Here is a 7,500-nt window from a genome sequence, read left to right as displayed (position 1 = left end):
TATCTTTCCTTCTCCTCTTTCCTTTCCATGTTGTTTTCCGCCCCACTACCTCCTTCCTGCTCTTTTTCTCTCTCTTTCAGTCCCATCCCTCCCTTCTTCCCTTCTCTCTCTCTCTCTCTTTGCCTCTCTCTTTTTCAGTCCCATCCCTTCATCCCTGCTCTTGTCTCTTGAGTGGCTATCGGATTCATGGAGTGATCTTATCTGTGCTCTTCCACACAGAAGCTGACTCCAGCACAGCAGAGCTGGTTCACAGCCAGTCCACACCAGGCCCACAACTGATCCAGAGGCAGCTGGTTCCCTTCAGCACGTACCACCACACTGGTGTGACCAGAATGGTGTAAAATGAACATTCTAAAGAATATCTGGGTTCACAGAATTCAACATGGAATTTTAGAACCATACATTGTTGTGGAATGGAATCTTTTGTGGGAATGTTCAAAACTCCCCTGCTGAAGGCTTCAGGTGGGGATCACACAGACGAGCACTAGTCGTGGGAAAAGTGATCTGGATTTCTATTGTTTGCTATGGTTTGGAAGTGGAATGGTGTTTTGCTATAGTGACACAAGATCCGAACGCTAATTTGAACTGAACTCTGTTCAACTTTCAGAGTGTAATGTGATATTCATCAGTGCCAGGTTATTGTAGGCTACAGACATTTCAGAAATTCTTCTGACCAATAAAGGCAGCAATGTTCCTTCAAGAGGTGAGAAAGTTCTTTTCATCATACAGAAGAGTGTACTTCACATCGCTTAGCAACAAGATTTGGTGATATAATTATTATGGTCTGCACGGTTTTTTGTAGATTGCCACTGCAGCTTGGTATTGACAGAGTAACCTCTACCTACAGTAAAAACAATTTGTTGCCAAAGCAAGTAATGGCATAATGATGAAAGTAGTCATCTCTCCTTTTAACATCTTTTTTTCCACTCATCCCCTTCTCTCCTTTCATTTTTTCTTCAGTGGCATCTCCCCCTCTCCTATTTCTTCTCTCTCATCCTCTCCTCTTTTATCCACTCCTCCCTCTCTCTTTCTCTGTTGTCTCTCTCTCTCTCTCTAACACACACACAAACACACACACACACACACACACACACACACACACACACACACACACACACTCTGTGTAAGCCAATAACAATACAGCGTGTGTGTAACAGGCCAGAGGTTAGCTGTGGGACCAGAGGTTACCTGAGGGACCTGTTAAGGTGAGCAGTCCAGGGATCTGACCTGGGCACAGGTGGGCTCGTAGGAGAGGTAGGGGTCGGAGGTCAATGGAAGGTGGGATTTGTAAGTGTCAAAGTGTCAAAGTGACACAGGAAGCAAGTGTACACACACAAATCAGACACACACACACACACACACACACACACACACACACACACACACACACACAGTGGTGGATGTGGACAAACGTGTACATATAAGCTTTTGCACACACACACATTCTAAAAGACACACACACACACACACATATACTCAAATAAAAAACACCCACCCCCCCCCCCCCCCCTTTCTCTCTCTCACACACTCACACACACAAACACACTCACACAGACACACACAGACACACACGTGCCTGCTGGACCTCTATGGGGGCAGCAGATGGCATGTGCTTGATGAGTGTGAGGTCACAGCGTGAGCTGGTCACCGAGAGCGTGAGTGTACTTCTAAAGAATCTCCACCACTATCACCAACCCCCCCCCCCCCCCATCCGTCCGTCTCCGTCCAGAACGACGCCTGCAGCTCCAGAATACACGGGCCCTGTCCAACGGCACGTCTGCCTCACAGCGGAACATCGGAACCGTCCAAAAATGTGTCTCCAGTCCCGGGGAACGCACACAGCACGCCTTTTAAGAGGAGCCAGCTGTTCTCACACGTGGGGTAGAACCGGCTGCTTCCAAGAACAACAGTCCACCACAACTTGTGGTGTGTGTGTGTGTGTGTGTGTGTGTGTGTGTGTCTCTCTCTCTCTCTCTCTCTCTCTGTGTGTGTGTGTGTGTGTGTGTTTTCCATGGGTTTGGGTGCAATATATATCACTTCTTGTTAAAGCCGCACAAAAGATTGATTTTGGAGTGCAACAAGGAGAGTTGCAGATGGGAGTTCAGTTCAGTGTGCTTCTTACAGCTCACCCATGCTGAATACAACACGGCACAGTAACAGCACAATAGCTCATCTCTCTTGCCCACTCGTGTCAGTTTACCCTCTATCTCTCTCTCTCTGCTCTACCACAATCACTTTCTTCTCTTCCTCCTCTCTGTGCAATCTCTCTTCTTCTGTGGGGCTGTTGTAATCAGTCCATCCCTCCCAATCCACGGTATATTTTCTGACGGTCAATCTGTCCTTTTACCATCCTCACAGTGTCTCTGCACTGGTCATTCAACTCTCTTTCTCTCAGTATTGTCCTCCTCGTTCTGTCTCTACACTGGTCACTCTCTTTCTCTCAGTATTGTCCTCCTCGTTCTGTCCCTCCTCTTCTTCCTCCTCTAGCGCTGTTGTGGTCAGTCTTTTCTTCTGTCCTTTCTCCACTCTACTGTGGTCTATGGCTCCCTGTTTGCAACATTTCTATTCCGGTCAGTCTATCGTTCCTTCCTATTTATGATCTGTCTGTCCTGGTCAACCTCAGCTCTCTTCCCGCATCCTCTCTATTTAATCTCTCCTGTCCGGTCACCCTCTCCAGTAGCCAGTCTATCCCTTTACTCTATGCAGGATCTTTATTCTGGTCAGTCTATGCGTCCATCCTATTTATGATTGCACTAAAATGTTCAACCCATTCTCTCTCTCTCTCTCTCTCTGCATCTCCTCCTCTGTTCAATCTCTCCTCTCTCTTCTCTTCTCTTGTTTATCAGTCTCAGTGAGTAGTCTATCCCTCTCTATTTGCAGCATATTTATTCTGGTCAGTCTATCCATCCATCCTATTTATAATCTGCTGGACTGGTCAACCCACCCCGTCTGTCTGCATCCTCTCTGTTTAATCTCTCCTCTCGTCTCTCAGTCTCTGTAGTGGCTAATCTATCCCTCCCCGTGTGCGGCATCATTATTTTGGGCAGGTGGTCGGTCCCCGGTCACTCCGCTCTGTTCTGCCCGTCTGTCTCTCGCCTCTCTGATCCGGCACGTTCTGCCAGGACGCTCCGGCTCTTCCCTCCAAAACACCCCACGCAGCGTACGCGACACGGCCGCTCGCGGCGAGGATAAAGCCGTTGCCCGCGGTGATAATCCCTCACGCCGGCGTGAAACCACCGTCCGTCACGTTCGCCGTGGCGACGCACGACAGCCCAAGCCAGACGGGTGTGGCACGCGGCTTCTCCGTCTGTTGGGTATCTGAGGAAACGGGTTTGAGCAGCGGACCCTGAGGCGAGATGACCAGAGAGTGGACGGGCGTGTGTTTGTGTGTGTGTGTGTGTGTGTGTGTGTGTGTGTGTGTGTGTGTGTGTGTGTGTGTGTGTATGTGTTTGTATCACACATACTGTTTTATCATTCTACATTCTACATCTACGATTATATTCCTATGTTTCCTAAAACGTATAAACTGTATGTATTGGCAGCACTTTCTTTACAAATGGTCATGCCAAAGCTCTTTTGAACTGAACCCTGCGACGACGGGCAGTAGGGGCTTCGGGTGGAATTTGAAGACTGGACCGGGGCAGATACAAATAAAACAGAGGGGTTGGGAGTCAGAACTGGTATGGGCACTTTGGAATGACCGGTAAGTAAAGTACAGAACCAGTAGTATTCGCGACATGACCAATGACTTTGATAGGAGAGATTTGGAATGGAAAGAGAAACCGGGTAAACAGATTTTAGTTTGACCATGCGCAATATTCTCAAATGTGAAATGGACTTTTCTCTCATATGCTTACCCAGGGCTACTTAATTGTCCAGATTAGGGCTTTATATTTTTATGAATAGGTGTATTTATTCTCTATTTATTATTCCGTTTTATCTAAATGTTGAACTTTTGATTATGTACCGTACTGTCTGTCTCTTGAATCTACTAGTAAGGTTGAGGGGTCAATTAGAGATAGCATTGGTGCTTTGACATGACTGGTGAGATTGAAGGGGTCAAAAAAACATCTGATGACATAGGAAGGTGGAGAGACAGACTTGGCTGTGGTCTGGCTGGTGAGCTGCAGACAGCAGGGTCATGCTGTGAGACTGGAAAGCATGGCGGTGGTGGTCAACCAGGGAAGGGAATGGAGGGGAATGTGTGTGTGTTTGTGTGTGTGTGTGTGTTTGTGTGTGTGTGTGTGTGTGTGTGTGTGTGTGTGTGTGTGTAAGTGAGTGAGACAGAGAGAGAAGACCCAGAATAGACAGCTGGTGAAATAGGGACAGAGAACAGACAAACAAAAGAGAGAAAGAGAGAGGGAAAGGAAAAAGAGAGGGTGAAGGAGAAAAGCCAAATGCAAGCATACAGTAGGAACAATAAGAGAGAAAGAGAGAGAGAGAGAGAGAGAGAGAGAGCAGGAGAGGGACAGTCAAGAGGGACAGAGGAGATTGCAAGCTGCATTCTCCTCGCCCACAGCTTTTTACAAGGCCTCCATGCCTTAGCCCAATTTCACCAATAAATAAATAAATAAAAACACGTCATGGCCGTCTCGGAAAAAGTGGCTAGTCACAGCAGACAGTGGGCGTCTGGGAACACGGGGTTCTCGGTTTGTGTTGGTGGTGGAAAGCGAAATGAAAAGCCTGCAGCGGCCCAGTGACAGGCCTTTCCTGAGGCCACGAGAGCGCCGAGTGTGGAACTGTGGGTGACCGCGTGAAGCAATTACTGCTCAGGTACTTGGACCAACATCAACTATCAGAGCAGACCCCGGGCAGAAGTGGTTCGCAGAATGTGTGTATGTGTGTGTGTGTGTGTGTGTGTGTGTGTGTGTACAGTATGTATGTGTGTGTGCCTGTGTGTGTGTGTGCCTGTGTGTGTGTGTGTGTGTGTGTGTGTGTGTGTGTGTGTGTGTGTGTGTGTGTGTGTGTGTGTGTGTGTGTGTGTGTGTGTGTGTGTGTGTGTCTGTGTGTGTGTGTGTGTGGTGCGTGCATGCTTGTGTGTGTGTGTTTGTGTGTGGAAGCATATATGTACAGTGTGTGTGTGTGTGTGCATGTGCGCCTGTGTGTGTGTGTGTGTGTGCGTGTGTACAGTATGTATGTGTGTGTGCCTGTGTGTGTGTGTGCCTGTGTGTGTGTGTGTGTGTGTGTGTGTGTGTGTGTGTGTGTGTGTGTGTGTGTGCGTGTGTGTAAGTGCAGTAATCTTCAGCAAACTCATACAGAAGCCATACAGTTCAAACAAAGGAGCCAGTATGTGGAGGTTTTCCTGAGAAGCAGTATGAGAGCCTGCAAAGCTTTCCTACACCCACTACCAAGCACCGTCACGCCTTTCATCTGCAGAGTGAGAATAACACACCGGTGGGCTGTGTGGGGGTGGTGGAGACAGCCCAAACCCCTCTGTCTGCTTTCAAAGACCCTGCCAAGAGACCTTGAGCCATCAAGACGCTCCACACACGCTGCACGTCAACTTTGACGACTCCTCCGGTCCTCGCCGCGGTGAAAGCAGAGTGCCAGGTGCGTCTTTCATGTTGGGTGCCGCGTGTGTGAACGGTGTGTGTGTATGTGTCTCTCTGTGCATGTGTGTGTGTGTGTATGTGTTTGGTGAGTGTGTGTGTGTGTGTGTGCCTGCATTGCGGGGCCTGTGCGAAGACTAACGCTGGTCTGACAACAGACGTTGCGTTGGTTCTTCATCGTAACACATCAACACAGATTAACAACCCCCAGTCTGACAGCGTGGCGCGTCAGCCCAGCTGGGAGAGATTAGCGGGGCATTCTTCGGGGTGGAGTCGGAGTGGGTTCTGCCTGCCTCTGCAGACAGCTCTTCTGAAGACGGCACAGCGGGCCCCCTACGCCAGTGTCTCAGCACTGCTATACGGCCTGAGGCATGCCATGCAGGAAGTGAGCTTTCACTGCATAGAGGATTTTATAAAGCATAGAATTGGATGCAACTGTAACTGATATCTTCAGCTTTTGTCTGTAGATCGTGCCAAGATTCAAAGTCATTCGAAAGGCAGTTGCTGTCTGTGCTTAAACCAAATAAACTGGCTTCAAATGGCTCACAGCAAACAACACTGTAGTGATTTTCAAGAAATACTGACATTCCCACAAGCCTTGATATTATATCCCCCAACCACTCTAACTAAAACTACAAACTGGGCTCATGACTTTATGAGTCACAATTATGGTAATACTTATGTTTATGATTATGGTTACGATTTTAGTAGCTGTTATCCAAAACAACTTCAAAGAATACTGCAATAACAGATGATAAGGTTAGAATAACAATAAAATATCAAATTAAACCACAGACTTAAAATTAGTATGGGACTTGAACACTGAACCTTGACCTATAAGAGAAAATGTTCAATTATAGCCTCTATTATTTGCATTTGTGAATTTATGTCAATGAACCAGACTGTGTGAAATTGAATATATCATTTGGTATCAACAACAGACCCCAGTATTGAATCTAATGGAATTGCTGAACATTTTTGAAGTAACGTTATGGAAAAGAATGACATTGTTGGCTTAAAGAAGTGATATCTTAAAGAATGGTGATTAAACTTGTAATTGACCCCACCGGACCGGACTCTGACCAGATCATGAGCAAATCAGCTCCAGTACGCACTGTACTAAGTGTGAGTTCAGTCGCAACCAAGGGAGCATTTCTCAGTGGCCCAGTAAGACAAAACAGCTGCGTTTTTGAAAGATTAAAATAAGAGAGAGGGAGAGGCTCATGTAATGTTGATGCCTGTGCCTTTGAGCATCGCCACGGATACCGCACGAGCAGGCGGATCCTTCTAACTGCATATTTTATCACTCTGCGTGTGCAAAGCAAAAACACATACACACATGCACACACACACACACACACACACACACACACACACACACACACACACACACACACACTCCTGGTGGTGCTGATCAAACAGAAAGTGATAACCACTCACCACAGTGGAGACGTTGTGAACAGAGGAAGTTTGTAAGGGGATACGGTTCCCATTTGACGCTTCAAAGTCATTGAGGAGTGTTATCTGCACTGGAGCGCTGTGAAGTGCTGGAGGATCTCTTACGCTAATCAGTGGAAATCTCCCGTAATAGGCCCGCAGTGCACCTACAGAGATTACAACACCAGGGAGACAGCGTACCTGACTACACTACAGATGGAGAAAGGGGTGTGCACAGGGTAGTTACGGGCAGTTAGGATCTATAGCCCAGTGCACACGACTACATTATAGATGGAGAAAGGGGTGTGCACAGGGTAGTTACGGGCAGTTAGGATCTGGTACAAGATACTGAATGCTTGTGCATGAGTATACACCAGCCTATCATTTACAATGTAGCTTGATTGTTCTTCCTCATTTTGTAAATCACTTTGGACAAAAACGTCTTCTATGAATACATATAAATGTAAATCACTGAGAATATATATTCAGGGATGTGGCTGAACAGTGGTAATGT

General features: G+C 47.2%; 1 protein-coding gene across 1 annotated transcript in view; it reads right to left on the bottom strand.

The window, feature by feature from the left end:
* The window catches only part of LOC143140981 (RNA-binding motif, single-stranded-interacting protein 3-like), a gene marked incomplete at its 5' end in the record, with an annotated part of 217,228 nt that overhangs the window by 10,372 nt on the left and 199,356 nt on the right, over positions 1-7,500 (bottom strand).

The sequence above is a fragment of the Alosa pseudoharengus genome, unplaced genomic scaffold (genome assembly GCF_046254945.1).
Source record: "Alosa pseudoharengus isolate Yale_2024_CS ecotype anadromous, Long Island Sound unplaced genomic scaffold, YU_APseudo_1.1 YU_APseudo_1.1_scf_23, whole genome shotgun sequence".
NCBI classification, from domain to species: domain Eukaryota; kingdom Metazoa; phylum Chordata; class Actinopteri; order Clupeiformes; family Clupeidae; genus Alosa; species Alosa pseudoharengus.
The sequence above is the reverse complement of the archived record's forward strand: the minus strand, read 5'-3'. Positions and strand labels throughout refer to the sequence as shown.